The sequence below is a fragment of the Rhinolophus ferrumequinum genome, chromosome 9 (genome assembly GCF_004115265.2).
Source record: "Rhinolophus ferrumequinum isolate MPI-CBG mRhiFer1 chromosome 9, mRhiFer1_v1.p, whole genome shotgun sequence".
NCBI classification, from domain to species: domain Eukaryota; kingdom Metazoa; phylum Chordata; class Mammalia; order Chiroptera; family Rhinolophidae; genus Rhinolophus; species Rhinolophus ferrumequinum.
Window position 1 is genome coordinate 75,207,104 of NC_046292.1, and position 19,789 is coordinate 75,226,892.

General features: G+C 40.9%; 1 protein-coding gene across 2 annotated transcripts in view; it reads left to right on the forward strand.

The window, feature by feature from the left end:
* MBOAT1 (membrane bound O-acyltransferase domain containing 1) overlaps nt 1-19,789 on the forward strand; it is a 100,059-nt gene that overhangs the window by 12,213 nt on the left and 68,057 nt on the right. The gene's annotated exons all lie outside the window — the stretch shown is intronic.

The following is a 19,789-nucleotide window of genomic DNA, read 5'->3' on the forward strand; positions in this document are numbered from 1 at the left end:
TAATGAAGACTGTCTCACATTTATTTTTGTAATCTTAGCCTTATTGAGTTAACATTTAGCTCAGTTTTATAATTAGCTTTACTAAGTTTCAAAAGTTAAGTTGACTTATGTGTTTTTTTTCAATCTTTCTACTGAGGTATTTAGACTGTCTTTTTATATATCTTCATCTAATTGCCAGTTCTGTTATTGTAGTTTTTTTTTTTAATAAAGGGCAAAATGAAGCTGTAAACTAAAAAAAAAAAAAAAATATTTCCTCAAGATTTAGGGTGGGGCTGTTGTATCATAATAACAAATGATGAATTATGGGTATGCATCTTGCTAATGGAAATCGCAGAGAGAATTTGAAGGTAGGTAGGTCGGGGGGCTGTAAAATGATTTCGAAATGGACCACAAGTTTTCATGAGTGCTGGAAAGCCAAAAAGATTGTCCTTGTCTCTTGTATACTTGGCAACCCTCAAACATTTATTAGAGTAATATGTGTCTAGATTTGGTTCTTTGTTCCAGTTTCTAGGAGAATTGGAGAAGTTAAAACAGAATAAGAAAAATGGTTTTAAAAACAGCTAGACTGAAGATTGCTAAGCAAAAGGAAATGCACTTATTGACTAAAGATGGAAAAAGCCACAGGTCTTGGGTTGGTCATCAGCGAGGACCTTAAAATACTAGTTAGGTAACCATAACTGGGGGGCACCACTAACACATCTCATTTCCTGAAGAAGGCCTTGAACTTGATTGCTTTGGAGAGTTCCTTTGTTGTGGGTATTTTGTAATTAGCCTTCTTTACCAAGGTCTCCCCAGTATTTTCAGAAACAACACATCTTTTAAAGATTGCCCATTGCTTTGTAATAGATGGATCACATTCTTTGGTAATTAAGAAGAAAAAACCACTTTATTTTGGAACAATTTTAGATTTACAGAAAAGTTGTGATGATAGTATGAAGAGTTATACATACCTCACCCCGGTTTCTCCAGTGTTAACATCTACATTACCATGGTGCATTTGTCAAAACTACAAAACCAGCACTGATATATAACTATTAAATAAATTCCAAACTTTTTGAATTTCACCAATTTCTCCATTAATGTCCTCTTTCTATTCCAGGATCCTGTACTTTACAATTCACCCAACCTGAAGTGTACAATTCAGTGTGTTTTGGTATAGTCACAAGGTTGTCACAATCTAATTTTAGAATATTTTTGTTCCCCCTGAAAGAAACCCCGGTCATTAGCAGTTCCCACTTCTTCCCAAATCCTCCTCCCCAAACCCCTGGCAACCACTAATCTACTTTCTCTCTGTATAAACTGGCCTGTTCTTGGCTATTTCATATGAATGGAATCATATAGTATGTGTCTTTAAGATTGGTTTCTTTCATTTTTGAGAGTCTTTGATGGTTTTCAATTGCTTGCTCATGCTCTGTTGTATTTTATCTGTGGGAATATTTAGAGACTGGGATTTAAGGCACAAACCTTTTGAGAGCATTTGCATTTCCTCCTGCTGGGGCACCTGGGAGCACTCCCAACCAGGCTTTCTGAAATTATATTTTCTGCTTTGGATTTATTTTTCCTTTTTCTGGTTATACAGTGCATGTGAATGCAGGCCTCTAAACTCTCATTCTCAGGGGAGTTTTTGTACATTTAGTCTATCTACCCAGAGCCAAGGCCCACATAAACACACATCCTTCTGTCTCTGTTTGTGGGGAGGGCCTTTTTCCCTAGTGAGTGTCACCTTTCAGAAGTTTAGGAGGGGTCTTGGCTTCAAGACATGTCTTAACTTTATGCAGAGTCTCTAATTCTTCCTCCCACCTCTTCTTTCTTGGCCTGCTTTGTGTCTGGTGCCCAAGCTCTAGGCTACCTGTATGGGCTTAAGTCCCAGGGCAAATGCCAGTTCCAAGGGTGCTTGCATCTCTGATTTCTGCTTTCTTGCACTTCCAGCTTCTGAGAACTCTCTTACTTTTCCACCAGTTCAGCTGTGTGTGAAAATAATCAAGCACATCAATATGAACTTATGTTTAGCTTAATATAGATATAGGTGGTTACATGTAGGAATATCTATAGATATGTGTATATTCAAGGGTTAGTATACACGTATATTTCCTTGCTCTTGTCAGCTGAAAGGAGTGATACTCCATTAGCAGTGTATATACCTACACTTAGACCTTGGTTTCTAATATCTTTTTCCAGTAAAAGGAACCAGGGCTTTTTGGAGAAATGGCTGATTCTGGGACTGGGGCAGGAAATACACACAGTGAGCCTACAGTATTTCGTAATGCCAGAAAGTAAAGAACTACAAAAACAAAAACAGAAACTCAAACTGAGCAAAGTGTGTAAAATGAATATAGGAGCCAACTGAAAGCGTTTCCAATGGCCAAAGTTCGAACAATATGAGGAAAAAAAAGTATTAGATTATAGAAGTATAAATTATAAACCTATAATCTGTTGCTTATAAAACTATTAGATCATAAGCCAGAGTATAAAATAAACATCCATGAGTTCATACTGATATAAATAAATGACTGAATAAATAAATAAATAAATGTCAGGAAACAGACAAATCTACCTGAATTCCAAATAATTCATATATATACTCCTCTTTCACGGAGGGGAACGTAATTCTCTACTCCTTAAGGTGGGTTGTGCAGGGTGACTTCCTTCTGAAGAGGACAGTATGGAAAGGGACTCAGGGGAGAGGAACTGCATTGGAGGGACCTAATAAACATGACCTCGGCCAAGTGGTCAAGGTCAATATCAACAGTGATATTAATAATACGTTACCCTTAATGTGATGTGGTGAAAAGGATACTTTACTTCTGTGATCTTCCTTCCCAAAACCCATAACCCATGTCTAATTCTGAAAGAAGCATCAGACGAATCCCGATTGAGAGAGACACAAAATACCTGACTAGCACTTAAAACTGTCAAAGTCATCAAACCCAAGGAACGGCTGAGAATGTGTCATAACCAAGAGGAAGCTAAGGAGACATGACAACTAAATGTAAGGTGGTTTCCTGGGTGGGATCCTGGAACAGAAAAAGCGCATTAGGTAAATACTACAGAAATGTGAATAAAGTGTGGGCTTTAGTTAATATTAGTGTATCAGCATTGATTCCTTAACATAAGTGAACCATGAGATGTAAGATGCTGATGACGGGACACTAGGTGTGGGGTATATGGGAACTCTGTACTGTCTTTGCAATTTTTCTGTAAATCCAAAACTGTTCTAAAAAGTAAAATTTACTTAAAAACTGATGTTTTTTATTTTTAATCTAGGATCATTAGCTGTGCTGTGTCTGTGAACACTGAGCTCACCATATTGTCAGACTTGGAAGTTGAGACCAGTGTGTTTTTAGAGAATTTTCTAGTCAGAGGAATGGAAAGAAAACATGCAGTTTCCCTGGTATGTGTTTGTACTTTAGATTTACGTTTTGCCTGAAAGTGAGATTTATCAAAATCTTTGCATGCATCTAAGTCACTTTCAGTACCGATGGAAAGGACTTTCCTTTCACCCCAAATCCTCAGGCTCCTCATCAGTTAATTTTCATGAATGAATACTTGTTTAATAAGATAAATACATCTCTCCTCGTAATATCAAACAACAGAACAACCCCATACAAAATTCTCTATTCATTTACCATTGTGCACTGAGATATTTCCTCATTAAGTTTTGACCTTGGAGATACTACTCTGCCTTTCAGTTCTCTATTCAGCAGAACAATTCTGTGTGCATATTGTTTAGTCCACAAGCATCTGTGAAAAAATCTGCTCATATGGAAGATGGAGTACTAGCTATACAAAAGTAGACCAAATTTCAGACCCAGGCTGTGTAATTGATGCTCGGGTTTCCTTCTGAGATCTGTCCCCTGTACTCACCTTGCTCTCAGGTAGTGGGAAGAATGCTGGAAGAGGACTGTGAAAAGCTGTGTTCCAGGCTTAGAGCCAGGATTTATTAGACGTGTGGCCTTGGAAAAACTATTTAAACTTTCTGAGCCTGATTCCTTATTTGTAAAGTGAGCTGATAATGCCCACATGAAGGGGTTGTTGAGAATGTCAAATGAGGTAGGTGACCCATGGGGAAGGTTTTAGTAAACTATTGAGTAAACACATAGATATCGTTGGCTATTGTTTTCCCGTTGTCAGCCCCATCACATTTTTGAAACCAATGGGGGAAAACGCTTCATTGTTATAGCACTAAACTTAAGAAATACACATTTTCTGTCTTGTGGTTTCCTTACTAGTGCTGTAAGCTGGACTACTGTTTTTCTTCATTGAAACGTCTTGGGCTGAAATGTATTTTAGGGATAGGATGCCTGGGCTGTGAGGTGGGTGGCGGTGTTTTTGGAAGGGAAGTTCAGTTTCTAGTTAGTATCTAGCGAAGAGAAAGAGAAGACTCAAATTGGGGGCTACTAGGGGATGAAGGGATTTAGGGTACTCCAGGGCAGAAAAGATAGGGCAGAAGAAGGCAGTGAGTAAAGACATGGACACAGATGGAAAGAAAACATTTTTTTAACTATAGTGAAATGGGAGGGTGGAGATCTAAGCTGAAATATAAGTAAATTTAGTGCACCCAGGAAGTGTGAAAGAACCATGCAAAGGCATGACTCTATTTATCAGGTAAACATTGCTTCTTATCAACTGAAATGCTGGGCTTGTTAGTTTGCGTATGTTCATAGTCACCAGAGTGGTTTTGCCTATAGGAATAATAAAAATAATAAAAATCAGCTGTCTCCTATGAAAGCGTGGCACAGTTTTTTACTGACTGGCCAGTTATGTAAAAGATGTAGCTTCTGTCTCTTCCAATGAAAAGGCTTAATTCCAGCTTAATTCTTGAGGAGGTAGGGACCATAGATGTCCTGATTTGTTCTATCGTACGGCAGTATTTAGACCTTCAACTGAGGGTCATAGTGCTGATCGACCTATAAATGAAGCTTTCCACAGGGAGTGCTTCCTATATACTGTGCTAAACATTCCATATGAATTATCTAAGCCACACAACAAATCCATGTGGTAAGAACTAATACCCGCCCATAAAAACACTGGGAGGGTAAGTCACTTGATCACTTGTAAGATCCCGTGGCTGATCAGCAGTAAAGCCACGATTTGGAGCCAGGAAGTTTGGGTTCCCGTCCTGGACTCTATTTACTCTTGTATTTTATGCCTAAGGGTATCAAGTGCAGCCTCAAAGCAGGGATGATTCCGAGAATATTTGGGTAAATCTGGGAATGAATCAGAATACAGAGAGGTTTCGATATGCCCTGTTTGGCTTGTCCAGTGTGGTAAAATGACCCAGGGAAGGTGTTTTGCTCGTCTGTCCATAGCAGGTGGTCACAACAGTCCATTCTGTGCTGGTCAGGTGTTTAGTGCTGGGTGTCAGGTTTTAAGAGGCACATTGGCAAACTGAAGTGTAGCGAAAGGAGGTGAGTAGCAAAGTGTGCAGCCTTGAACCTAGTGCATACAAGAAGCTATTGTTGAAGGAAGAGAAGGTGTTGAACTTAAAGGAGAAAAGCCTTAAGATGATCTGACATCAGATATTTGAAGGGTATAATTATGCTGTGTCCTCAGCAGAATTAAACTCCAGGGATGGAAACTTTAGGGAGTTAGGTTTCAATCCATCATAAAGTTCCTAATTATTAATGAGAGTTGTGGAGGTGAAAGAATTACCACCCTTGGAGTTCATGAGTCCCCCATCCCTGAGGGTTTTCAAGCAGAAGCTGTACAGTGATGCTCCCCGTCGTCAGGAACTACCCTCTTCCTTCCTGCTTGCCCTGCACTCTGTTCTTTATCCAGCAACCAGTCCACAGTGATTCTTATTTTAGTATTATTGACAAATAAGTCTGTGGTTTAAGGAGTAGCCTTTCTTAATGGACATTTAAAGATAGAAAGATCCCTCAATGTTAGACAGTAGAGGAATATTTGGATTAAATTATGGTGTATTCAAGCTATGGAATTATATGTATGTATTAGAGAAAATGAGGTCAGTTGCAAGATGTACATCATTATGCGTAAAAAGAGCAAATTGCAGAACAGTGTATATATTACGATTCTATTTAAATTAAAACAATGCTCTATCTACCTATGTAGTTATGGAATGATAGTCACCAAAATGCAGCTGGTGGTCACAGTGGCCTTAACCCTCTTCAAAATGACTCAGATTACTGGGGAGCATGAAAGAAACTTGAACTTGGTAATTTTTACAACTGTAATTAAAAACAAACAATCATAGTATTTGGGTATTTCAATACTTAAAGAGGAAAGAACTCCAAGACCCAAAGGAATGAAGTACTATAATTGTGCAAAGTATCATGAGGTGTGGGGCTATCTCAGCCATATAGCCAATAGGGCTGTGGAGGAAGGTATACAAAGAGAGAGAAGAGAGAGGTGTTACAAATTTGGAGTCCTCAGGATCTTAGCAAATGGACTTGTGACAGGAATGGGGAAACTGGAAATAGACATTGACTGAGGAGATGAAATAATGGCATCTGCTTGAGATGTTGAGAGCAGGATTTCAAGAAAGAATTATCCCAAAGGCAGTGTGAGACTTGAGAGATCAGAGATGGCGAGATGGAGATTGGGTAATCATTGACATCTGGGGGTGGATGAAGCCAGGAAAAGGAATGGACTCACTGAGGGAGGAGATGAGCTGAGACCACAGTAGAGACTCGCCCTGGCAGACGCTCCGCGTCAAGTGTGCGTGGAGGAGCCCAAAGACAGGGCAGCTTTGGAAAGGTCATGTAGACGAGTGGCATGGAAAGGGGTGAGTGGGAGGGGTGTTGTAGGGCCCTCAAGGGACGAAGAGCGTTGAATTTTTTGAGAAAAAAGTTGTTGGGGATGGCGCAGAAGGCAGCTGTAGAAAAATGGTGCACAGGGCAAACTGCAGTTTAGGAAGGAATGAGGTAGGAGGAAATGGACTTATGTATAGACAGCTCACAAGAGAAATTTGATGACTTCAAAGAAGAGAGACAAGAGACAATGGCAGGCAGGGCCATGGGGAGTTTTGCTTTTGTTTTGAAACATAGAGGGGAGTTGTCTATATTTGAAGACAGAAGTGAAGAAATCACAAAACCCATGGAGAAGAAGCTGACAGAGACTTGTTGGTGCAGAATGGATTAAATGTGACAGGGGACGGGATCCAGCACTTGGTCAACTGACATCGGGAGAAGGTCCTCTCTCCACCCAGAAAGATGGGGGTGGGACCGATTCATGATACAGACAGGAAGAAGTGGGGTGCTCTTGCTGTATAGCCATGGCTTTGGGTTTTCATTCAACTGAAGAATGCCTGTGAAAATGTGAAAATTAATTTATGTATATTTATTCTTCAGAAAGGGCCAAGTAGATGGGATAGTTCAAAAGGGTGGGATGGCCTCAACATGTCCTAAGGACCTAAGGCATCCTAAAGTGGCTCAGAGTGTCCTTGGATTACAGCACTCCTTCCTACACAGCAGTCACCATCACAACCACCGGGCAGCTTTTTCAACATAGGGATTCCTAGGTCCCAGCCCTGATCTTTCTGAGTAAGAATTTCCTACGAAGTCCCAATCTAAGACTCTGACGGAATCTGAAGAATCAATCTGTCTGGGACATGCTGGACGTCCTTAACAGGAAGAGCATAAATACTCAGGATTGTGTGAAGGTTTGTCTGAAGTTTTATTCCTTTAGGGACTTGTTCTAAATTTTTCTCACTTGGAATTTCAGGTCTTTCATGTTGGTTAGGCCACATGCTATTTCCAAGGCTATGTGTTTTGTTGTTTACCATCCTTAGCCTACTGTGTTTTGTTCCCATAAAGATGCTGAGGCGTGTCTGAGCACCATGGAATCCTTTTTTTTAGATGCTATTCCAGTTCACAGGGTTGCCTCATATAGTGTGTCCATTGTACTTTTAAACTTTGGTGGAAAACCAGTGCTCTGTTAAGTTCCTTCCTTTCTTGATCTGACCAATGGAAATGATTATTTTACTACTTTTTCTTTCATATTAATTAATCCAGGGGTCTCTTAGTGATGTGACTCTCTTTTATTCTCTCTCTCTTCTTTGTTGAGGATAGAGACTGCTGAATCTCTTCTGGTTCTGAACATTCTTTTAAATTTGTAAAATAAGAATTTGGAACTATTTTCCCAGGGGAAGTGGGAAGACGAGAGGGAGCTCTGTGGGGCCATGGAAGAGACTTGCTCTGGAGAACACTTCCCATTAACTGCAGGTGAAGAGCCATTTAGATGACTGTGCTAGATGTGTTACATATATTTTCTTATGGAATTTTCCTAACAATAATCTTATTCCCTTCACATTTTATAGAAAAAAAATCTAGGCTTACTGAGATTAGATCACTTGTTTAAGGACGCTCAGTTAGCTAGTGGTGGAACTGGTTGTCTGACACCAGAGTCCATGTTTTTTCCAACATGGCACGCTTACTACTTTGCTCAGATCTTCAGAATTAATAAAATATGGCCATGGTAAGAAGGCTGACCTTAGAATTAAATGGTTAGTGCAAACGGAGTTGCCCTTGGTTGGGGTTTAGACATTCCAGGTGGCTTAGGAATCTTTTCGCATGTCATTGACAGGACTTTATTTCAATATCTGAATGAGCAAGTGGTGGTGGTCAAAGGTGTTTTAGAGGAATAAACCTGGAAGGTTATTTTTATTCCAAAGATGTTTAAGTTTGAAATACATGTTTCTAAGCAACTTGGTAAATAGTTTTATCATCACATTTATAGGCTGCAAGTTCTGCTTAAAGCCGAATGGCTTATGCTTTGCTTTCTACATGTCAACGTGTGGAACTTGTTAAATTATCTAGAAATTGATCATTGGGTCTGACTCAAGGCTCTGTGGTTTTTCTTCTGAATTTCTGCTTAGTTTATTTACTTTCAGGTGTAGATGTTTTCTTAGTCACGTGGTTTTCTTAAGCCCCAGACACAGATACGGTTTTTACTCTTTTATGTTTTTTAAGGTGTGCGTTTGATAGAATATTCCTATTTGGCTTTTTCTTCAAAGCCTCCCCAGGGCTCTGCCCCAAAGCATTGGCATTTCAGGCTGACCTCATTGACTCTCCAGATTTAGACCCAGCAGCTAGCCAGAGAAGATTTGCTCAGTAACTTGCTTCAAACAGCATGCTCTTACCTGTTTTAGTATCACATTATCACTTCTCTTTTCTGTTTCTCATTTCTTCATCCTGGTCTTTAGAAAGGGTGATGAAACTCAGGACACGTGGGTTTTTAAAGGCTTGGACTGGAGGGAGATGACACAGGGAATGAGTATGTCAGAAACATTGCTGAAGATGGAATATTTGTTGGTACAGTCATTATAGAAGCCAGTTTGGAAGTTCCTCAAAAAACTAAAAGTAGAACTACCATATGATCCATCAGCTCCTCTTCTGGGTATATACATGAGGTGTGATCAAACAATACGGTGAATGTTTAAATAAATAAAAAAAAAATATTACAGTAAAAGACATATTGCCATTAATCCCCCTCAAAATACTCCCTCTTGCTTTGAACACACTTACTCCATCATTCTTGCCACTTTCTGAAGCAGTTCTGGAAGTCCTCTTTCATGAGGGTCTTTTGTTTGCTGTTGTGGCTGCCGCCATGTCCTGAATCAATTCAAAACGTTTACCTTCCATGGTCATTTTGACTTTGGGGAAGAGCCAGAGGTTACATGGTGCCAGATCCTGTGAATAAGGTGGATGATGACACATTGTAATATTTTTATTTGACAGAAATTTCCGTACCAGAAGCGAAGTGTGACACGGTGCCTTTCCATTGTGATCACAAAATGCAGTGAATGCTGCTGCCAAGTGCCATCCAATGGAAAGGCAGGGATCTTCAATATTGGAAGCAGTGTGTCAAACCTTAGTAACAATGTGTGATGACTTTCAACTTGTTCAGTTCAGTCAGTCGGGCGTGAGCTACGGTTGAGAGAGGGTGTGTTTTAAACTGTGCTGTAAATCATCTTCCATCATGACAATGCTCTGTGTCACACATCACCTCTGCTATACAGCAATTTCTGTCAAATAAAAACATTACGTTGTGCCCTCATTTACCTTATTCACCGGATCTGGCACTGTGCGACTTCTGGCTCTTCCCCAAAGTGAAAATGATTCAGGACATGGAGGTAGCTGCGACAGCGCAACTAAAGACACTCACAAAAGAGGACTTCCAAAACTGCTTCAGAATGGGGCAAGAATGGTGGGATAGGTGTGTTGGAAGCAAGGGGGAGTGTTTTGAGGGGGATTAATGGCAATGTCCTTTACTGTAATAATTTTTTTTTAAATTTTTAATGGGGAATATTGGGGAGCAGTGTATTTTTCCACAACCCATCAGCTCCAAGTCAAGTTGTTGTTTTCAGTCTAGTTGTGGAGGGTGCAGCTCACTGGCCCATGTGGGAATCGAACAGGAGACCTTGGTGTTATGAGCACTGTGCTCTAACCAAGTGAGCCATCTGGCCGCCCCTGTAATAAATTTTTTTTTAATTTAAACATTCACTGTATTTTTCAGTCACACCTCGTATATATATCCAGATACAGATATTCACACACACACACACACACATATACATACACACACACATACATATATATATAACATCTGGAGATATATATAATATCTGGATATATATATATATATATATATACACACACTATCTGGAGATACATGTATATATGTGTGTATGTGTGTGTGTGTGTGTATATATATATATATATATATATATATATATATCTATCGCCTAGAGATGTCTGCACCCCATGTTCTTTGTAGCATTATTCACAGTAGCCAAGACATGGAAACAACCTAAGTTCCATCAAAGGAGAAAGGATATAGAAAATATGGTGTATACTGTGTTTCCTCGGAAATAAAACCTCGCTGGACCATCAGCTCTAATGTGTCTTTTGGAGCAAAAATTATATAAGACCCTGTATTATATTATATTATATTTATTATATTATAAAGACCTGGTCTTATAGTAAAATAAAACTGGGACTTACATTAATTTTTGCTCCAAAAGATGCATTGGAGCTTATGGCATGGCTAGGTCTTACTTCTGGGGAAAACCAGTGTATACACACACACACACACACACACACACACACACACACACTCATACACACACAGTGGAATATTATTCAGCCAAAATAAGAAGGCTATCCAATCATTTCCAACAACATGGATGGACCTGGGGTTATTATGCTAAGTGAAATAAGTCAGAGAAAGACAAATACTGTATGATCTCACTTATATGTGGAATCTAGAAAAGCCGAATTCATAGAAATAAAGATTAGAATGGTTGTTACCAGGGCGTAGGGGTGGGGCAAATGGGGGGATATTGGTCAAAGGGTAGAAACTTTGAGTTATACAAGGAATAAGTCTGGGATCTAATGTACAGCATGGTGACTATAATTAGCAATACTGTAGTATATACTTGAATGTTGCTAAGAGAGTAGACCTTAGATGAATCACCACAAAAAATAAAGGTAACTATGGGAGGTGATGGATGTGTTAACGAACCTTATTGTGGTAATCATTTCACAATATATATGCATATCAAATCATCCCATTGTAACCTTAAATGTATACAATGTTTATATGTCAATTATATCTCAATAAAACTGGAAAGAAAAATTCTTGGGATGTGTGGAAATGTCCACAATCACATTGAAAAGTCATAGACTCTTGTTTCCAGGGGGACAAAAATGATGGGATACCTACAGATGAAGATATAATGAAGCTTTCAGCAAATTCCAGTCTTCTTCCACCATTTCCTTACTCCCAGCAATTTATTGATGGGAAGCAGTATGTACAGGCAGGGAATCAGGCAGAGCTGTCATTAAGTATCTGCAAGGCCTTGGGCAAGCCATTAACTCTCTGAGTTTTAGTCTTTTCATCCGTTAAATGGAGATCGTAATATCCACCTCATAGGTTTGTTAAGAGGATGGAATGAAAAAAATATAGACTGCTTGGATCATAGAGAATACAATTAATTTTTATTATCATGTGTTGGACACTGTTCTAAGTGCTAGGCTTACAAAGATGAGTAAAACTTGTTCCCTGACCACAGAGAACTCAAAACTTAGCTAGAATGTAGACACACACATACAAAATAATTGTAATGAATGTGTGGCAATTAAAATGTCAGATGGGTATAGATAGTAAAGAGGTCGCACAGAGGCACATGCCTGGGCCAGCATGTGTGTGTATCCAGGGGTGGGAATGAGGAGATGGTTTCTGAGAGGAGGGCAGTAGGTAGGGAGTCGGGGTCAGACAGTGGCAGGGGATGAGGGTGTAGTTGAAGGGCTTTAAGCCGGGAAGAGATATGACCGAATTGTGTTCTCCATAGTTCATTCAGTGGGGGATGGTTTGAGGAAGTACAGACGTTTGCTCATCGCAAAATTTGCGGCATTTTCTAGATACACAGGGGCTAGTCCTCCTTCCAGGGATTGAGGCCCAACTCTCAGCCTTTGCTTAGTGGCTAGGATCTTGCTCTCCAAGGGTTGTTGCCCGTCCTGTCTGCCTGTCCGCTCGTGTGGGCTTCCAGTATGGTCTAGTACCCCAAGTTGTCACCAACTATTCTCTGCCCACCTGTGGTCAACGGAGTCACTGCAGACAGTATCTTACCCTCCGACTGTCCCCCCGGCCACTCCATCTTCTCAGTGACCAGGGACACTCTGATCATCAGAGCTGGCTTTGCTGGCCAGGCTGGACTTCCTCGTCAGCACCAGCACTTGCCTGGTTCTCCACATGCTCCCTTCATGAGTGGCCTTGACTCTGGGTGTCTGCCTTTTCCTGCCCGTCTTGCTGAGAGTTACTGGCTAGAGGCCCCTGGATTGATAAAATACTGTTTCACCTAAGGGGAAACCATGTCAAAGATTTGGGGACTGAGTGGCAAGCCTTTTGGGCAGGGCCTTGTTGACAGCAGTAACTTGGTGGAGTCACAATTGTTCAGGGTCCTATTCTTAGCTTTGCTAGTTAGGCTAGAGTCTTGATTTTTGTGAGTGGACTTACACTGGACAGTACTCAGGAATAGACGCCAACCAAACAGAAGGTCATTTTATCCATTCACTGTGATTAATACAACTGATAAGCAGGATGGAAATGCTGATGGTGGGTAGTCATTTCATTTATATCCCGTAGAGGAGACTTTCCCTGCTAATTCAAAATATAATTGGAAGTAAAGGGAGTCATTGGGTGGTCATGGTGATTGAGCCATGCTGGTCAGATGGACCTGAATGCATCACACGGCTGTACCTGGGACAGGTGGTTGTGGCACCTATAATGCCGCAAACTATAGATAGGGTGCTCACATAAAAAAAAGTCAGCTTTTTTTTCTTTTTTGTTTAAAGAATCCTTGTCGACCTCCACTTTCTGTAAACACATTATCTTTTCCAGGTAGATCATAGTGCCGTGGATTAGATTACGGTTTATTTTAGTTACATTCCAGCCTGGAGGACAGGGCAGCTTGCCAGGTACCTTGAGTGAGAGAGGAAAAAGAGGAGCAGAGGACAAGTTGAGTTCTCTCGGCTGTAGTCATAGCCTCACCTCTCTGGAGAAGAGTGAGTAATTAGGTGAGGAGACTTTCAGTGTCTGAAGAGCATTGTATGTCAACTTGTTCTTTTTATAAATGTATTATCTTTTTATAAATGTATTGTGTTTTCTGAATTTTTCTCCATCAGTGGATGAAAAATTGTTTTCCATGGTTATAAGAACTGTCAGGGTTTGGGGGTTCCATTTTTGCCCCCTCCCGTGAATCACTGGGTGAATCACGTCACAGTTAGGGTTCCAGGTGCCAGCTTTGATACTGGGAAAGCTAAAAATGGAGATGTCAGAATGGACCCAGGGCTGCAGTACGAGCTCTGGCCACCTGAACTGAACTGATTGGAGCAGCTGCACAGTGCAGCCGCGGGCACTTACCCATGTCGGGGGAGTGGTTGGGGGCAGGCCGGCATCTCAGGAGAGAAGGCCGTATTTCAGACCCTCAACAGATTGCTCCCCTCCCCACGAGGAAGGAAGGGTCACTCCAGTGTCAGTCATCGCTTCCCTCAGGCAGACTGAGGTCAAGGAGAAAATGGAGGAAGGTTTCTTTCCAATGTTCCAGGGATGAGAAGTCCTTGATTATGTGGACCCAGGAGGCAAGGTTAGAAGGTTGTCAAGTTTGAGTAACCTTTTGTTTGAGTAACCAGGCATTACTCAAATACTCTTAATGACTTTGGAAGTAGATGCCACACTCCCATTTTATAACTGAGGAATTTGAGTAATTTGTCCAGGGTTACCAAGATCTATGTAGGAGATTAGGGACTTAAACCCAAGACTCCAAAGCCCAGGCTGCCTATGGAAAAACTGTGTGTGCTGCTGTTCCTTCCTTAAGTTTTCTGTGGGTGTAAAATACTCTCTCAGTAATCTGAGGCACTAAGTTGTAAATATACCCACTATGTGCCTTAGTTATGGTCTGTAATGGAATCACAGTCTCCATCTAGGATGGTCCCTTCATCAGCTGGTTCCCATGCAGACGTGCGCTCTCTCCTCCATCTCCTGGGTGTGAGGACCAAGGATGCCCTGTGTTTAGCGGACTGTTGTGCTTGCTTTACCCCTTTGTCTACAAGGTGGGCGGGCGCCAAAGTGCCCGTCGTGTTTGTCCATATGGTACCTATAACACAAGGCCTAAACTCAGGTGCCCTGGGAATATTCATTTAATTGAATAAATTCAAGTGACTACTTTTCATCCACTTTAGAGTTCAAGAGAGAAGAAAACAGGATGGAGAGAAAAGGCCAGCAGGAGAAAATAAAGTGGGAGCAGGATAAAACAGCGGGCAGAAGAGGGATGATGAAAAGAAAGTGAAAACAAGGAAATTTAAAAAGGGAGAAGAGAGGCGAGGTCACACAGTAGGCAGTGAGGTGGCCCAGGATGTTGTACTTCCTCCTGCACCTGAGAGGGTCCTACCCCTTTTGAGTAGCTCTGGCCACCCTTGTCCTGTGGTGGTGCTTGGTGGGGTATCATCACAGCAGTGGCCTGTGCGGCTTCTCTTGTGGCTCAAGGTGCCATTCATAATTCATCCTTCCACATGGCAGCCACCGAGACGGGAAATGCCTTCAACAGTCAAATACTTTGGAAGCTGAGAAGATGAAAGCATCTTGTTTGTATTTTTAGCCTGTTGTGAGCACTGCCTAAAACTGATTAGTTCAAGGTAATCATTTGCTACTATTTCTATTTTAATTATATGTCTCGTTAAACTCAGTTTGGGCTAAAACAAACTGGTTTCTTGTCATTTCACTTCCTTTAATTCCTGAATTTTAAGTTCTAATTAAGTCTTTCTGTACCTCCAGTTTGAAAACATTTTACGAGTTTACATAAGAGATGTCATTTATTAAAGGAAAGTTTCATTAAATTCACTTGTCCATGGATACACAGTATGTTTTTAAATTAAAAGAAATGTAACAAATAGTTGGTATTTGTTAAGTGGTAGAAAGGAGAGTGAGTGTCATATTTAAAGGCCAGAAATTCAAATAATGTTTAGGCCAGTTCAAAGTGAAATTTTGTTGGTAGAGTCACCAAGGGCAGGCACCTCTTGAGTTTAATCGGCAAAAAATCAGAGCTGATTCTGTGAGGGTCAGAGAGTGGCTCCGATCCAGGGCCACTGGTGTTTATTGGAGCAAGACACGGGTTAGCGAGCTGGCTGTGAGGACTGAGCGTCCACACTGGGGAGGCCTCGGGAGATGTCAGGGCTGAGCAAAGGATGAAAAATGGCAGAGCCAGTGTGGGGAGAGATGGGCAGGAGACTTGGGGAACATATGCAAAAGGCAAGTAGTGAGAGCAAGGGTATGGGAAGTGGTTGGAGAAAGGAATAAGGGGGGAATTGCAGCAGGTTGGAGAACATCAAGCTACCTTAGAAGATGGTTGAAAAGAACCCAAGAATTGTCTACTTTCTGGGCCATGCAAAGCTCACCCTGGCAGGGTTCTTCTCTTCAAGAAGACACGGTGTAGCAATGGAGATGGTCTGTACGCAGATACTGAGTGTACCAGAAAGTATGCGGTGGGTGCAGTAGGCTGGCATAAGCCTATTGCAGGAGTCACCGAAGGCAGGAAGGGGTCAGAGAGAGACTGAATGCTTGCTTCTTTTCCCCAGTTCTTTGATGGAAAGTATTGTTTTGTTTTGTAAAATCCAATTCTTAGTGAGTCCTTGACACCAACTAGATACCGACCGTATGTCTGGTGAGCTGAACTTTGAGGAAGAGTGGCTGTTTGGTGGGATGAGCTTGCTCCCCCCGTTGTATTGGTGCCAGTACAATGTGTTTCCTTCCCATGCTGTTTGTGTCATCACAAACAGTCATCAGTGACTTCACATGAAGAGAATCAGTTAGTCGTTAGCTGTCCGATGACAGTCCGCCTGATCCCCTAGGCTAAGTCACCTTCTCCCAGCCAAAGCACTAAAACCATTTCCAAGAATTTCTGAGTTAGAAAGGATCTCGTGGATCATTGCTTTGGTTTCCTGATTTCCCCAGTTACAAAGCTTGGGCGCTCAGGGGTTAGGTGAGCGGTCTGATGTTTAGTGCATAATAGACATTGACAGCAGCCCACACGGAGCCTGTCACAGAGCCAGTCAGTCAGTGTCTGGTCCAGGATTAGGGAATAGATAGCTTCACTCAGACTCCAGGTGTACTTGGAAGGGCCATCACCTCTAAAACAACAACTATTAATTTTTAAACACTTATTTCCCAGAATTCTGCAATGCTTTTCTAACGCTGGTTTGTTTCTGTGGCATGGGCAACTTAATAAGGATTGCGAGATGGAATCATCAGAGTAGGAGGTAGCCATAGCAAGCCTAGATGTGCTCTAAAGGGAAATGGTGCCATGTGGGGCCGCCTAGAAGTCCATTCATTGAATAAACAAGTCAGGACTGGGTGCACGTTATGTACACATTATTGGGACTTTCCTGTTTCATTATGTGCAGGTGCCCCTCTGCCTCCTCCTCTTCCTCATAGAATTTAGATCCCTGGGAACTAGTAGCATCAGGGGGTGACTTCTGCCTTATACTGGAGAATGGTCCAATGCAAATGTGAAACAGAAAGAAAAAAAACCACAGTAGGAGAGAAAAGGTTGCATCTTGACTTAGTGGGCTTCCGGGGTGAGTAGAGTTTTTTTTTTAAGTTTACATCACTGGAAAAATTAAATCGTATACTCTGTAGGACTAAGGAGTTATTATGTAAAACACCCAGAGGCCTTTGCCCTCTGCATTGAGACAGAGTAGCTTTAATGCTCAAGGGGGCATTCGAGACTCTTTCAGGCAACTGTAGGACATGAGTCTTACGAGTAACACTCGGTGCCAGCTAATCTGCCCAGTTGCCTTTCATTCTGCCATCAGGGACTTAGAGAAACCGACATCGGAGTAAAGGGAAGGAGGGAAGTGAGGTGGTAGAGATGGTGGCAGACATGCTGAGCTTTGCGGGGAAAAATAAAAGTGAGAAAATCAATGTAAAGCTTTAGAAAAAGCAGGTATTTTAGGATAATGCCCCAGAAGCAGTTGCGAAGTTTCATGAGAAATCACAATGCCGGGCCTCACTTTATTGTTCGTATCTGTGTATCTCGGAGTATTTTTAATAGATATGTATTTGTTATGATAGCATCGCAAGGCGGGTCTGAGCCCTTCTGTTTGCTGCTTACGATAATGAAGCAGAAGAAAATGTAACTTCCTGAAGATCAAAGGCCAGCTCACTAGTGAAGATGACTAAGCACCAGCCTATTTTTTTTTATTGTTGAAACACCAACAATTAGGGTCCTCATTAGTATTTTCATCCAGGTGGTGACTATGGGCAGGTAATTCTTGATGGTAGGTTAGGCTGTTAAAAAAAAACTTCAGTGTTTCTAATATCTATGAGATAGCTTTGTAAACTGTTCTATCCATCTTTATAATGAATAATTGTGAGGCTAAACTGCTTTATCATCTTTGAAATGGAGTAAAAACTGGTGGTAACTGACATGATTTCCTCTTGGTCTTACTTTGCGGCTGCGTAAAGTCTCAGCTTTAAACAGTATGAGATATTTCTGAAGTAAAATAATTTATAATAACAATAATAACAAATATTTAGAGTCCTTTGCTGGCATTATTCGAAGTATTAATATTTTTACATGTAATAATTCGTTAAAACTTCACAACCACCCTAAGGGGTAGAGGCTTATTCCTATTTTATAGATGAAGAAGGTAAGTAGTGGGTGGGTCCAAGCTTTGGATTCAGGCAGACTCCAGATTCTGTGCTTTCTAATCACCATACTGCACTGTATTAATCTTAAAACAAACTAAACCAAAAACGCATGTATCTTCACCATCAAGCTCTAAATAGCTCTTTGCAGATAACCCTTATGATGCTATTGGGCTGCTTGATAGGTGTTGCAATTGTGTATATCATTACTTTCTTGAATTTCTCTTGAAGAGAAAAATACAAATTTCTCTCCGGAACCTAAGCTTAAAATTTTCCACTGAAGAAGAAGCAATATCCATGCTAAAGATAATTTTCCTCCGTGGGCTTTTCTGGGCTGTATTATTTTTATTCATTTAAAAAAATGTTTTTGTGGGCTCTTAAAAGGGACCAGCTTTTAGGAGGGGGTGTATGTTTTTGATTCTTCTGTTTCCTCTGCTTGCCTGCAGAAGTCTTCATTCTGCACTCAGAACTTTCCAGACACTGGCTTTGCTGGGAACTCTTTTTCGTAACTGTCTTATTAAATGATCCATCCAGGGATGCGTCTTCTGTCGTGTACCCATAATGTTGGACGTGAAAATAGAAATGAAAGGAATTTAAGAATTAGTAACCTGTTGCTTTAAAAATTCCTCTCCATAACTGGTTACTCGATATAATTTTTATTCAGTGCCGATCCCATCAATGGAACTGTATTCAAGCTCTCGTGATATCCTCAAGCCACCTGAAAGAAGCAGCTTCTTTCTGAGGCACTGATTCCTTCCCCCGGCCCCCAAGAGCTCATGGCAGCTGGTGTTTGCACACAGCCGTGTAGGTTGTGTTGTGTGTGACTCCAGGAGTGGCTGCCTGGAGTTGAGCTGACTGGCTTTGCTGCACACCCTGCTGTAGATTGGAGGCCTGGGCACCTGGGCACCTGGGCACCTAATCCTTTTTTTGCCCTTATATGTCTCAGTTTTTCCCATTATAGCATACTAAAGAATTAGTAACCGTATTATGAGGCTTAGTGTTTACTCGGAGACAATTAGGCTTGGTCAAGAGTTTTTATCATTTACACTGTGCTGTCAATTCTGGGACCTAATCTGAGGTTTATACCAGTCTTGTAAGAAGTGACTGTTACCATATCTTCTTTGTTTTTCCCCTTCTTATTTATTTCCCTTCCCCAACGTTTTTCTCTCTATCCTTTTTCTGTACTTTAAACCCGGTATTTCTAAATATTTACTCACACTGACTAGCTCTGCATTTAGTACTCAGATTTTAAAAGTTGTCTGATTTCTGGTCTGTCTCTTGCTAAGTAAAACAAAAATTTTAATCTCATTTTTGTGTCTTCCTATTCACAAACAGCCAAATGTATTTTGACTCTATGTCAGGTATTTTCCAAAATGAGTCATCAGTCATTTCTGATGAAATGTTTTCATTAAATTGTGGTACCTTTTAAAAACCTGTTTTTATCTCTATGATTATTTTATGGAATTTTAAGATTTAAATCTTAGATTAACTTTCAGAAGTATTTTATTTTATGGAAGCAGAGTTCTGGAAAATACCAGTATCTACTACTCAGAGACCACAAACTTCCTATTTTGTGCAACATTGATGAGTACTTACCTTTTCGTCACAGAGTCTATCTAGGGAA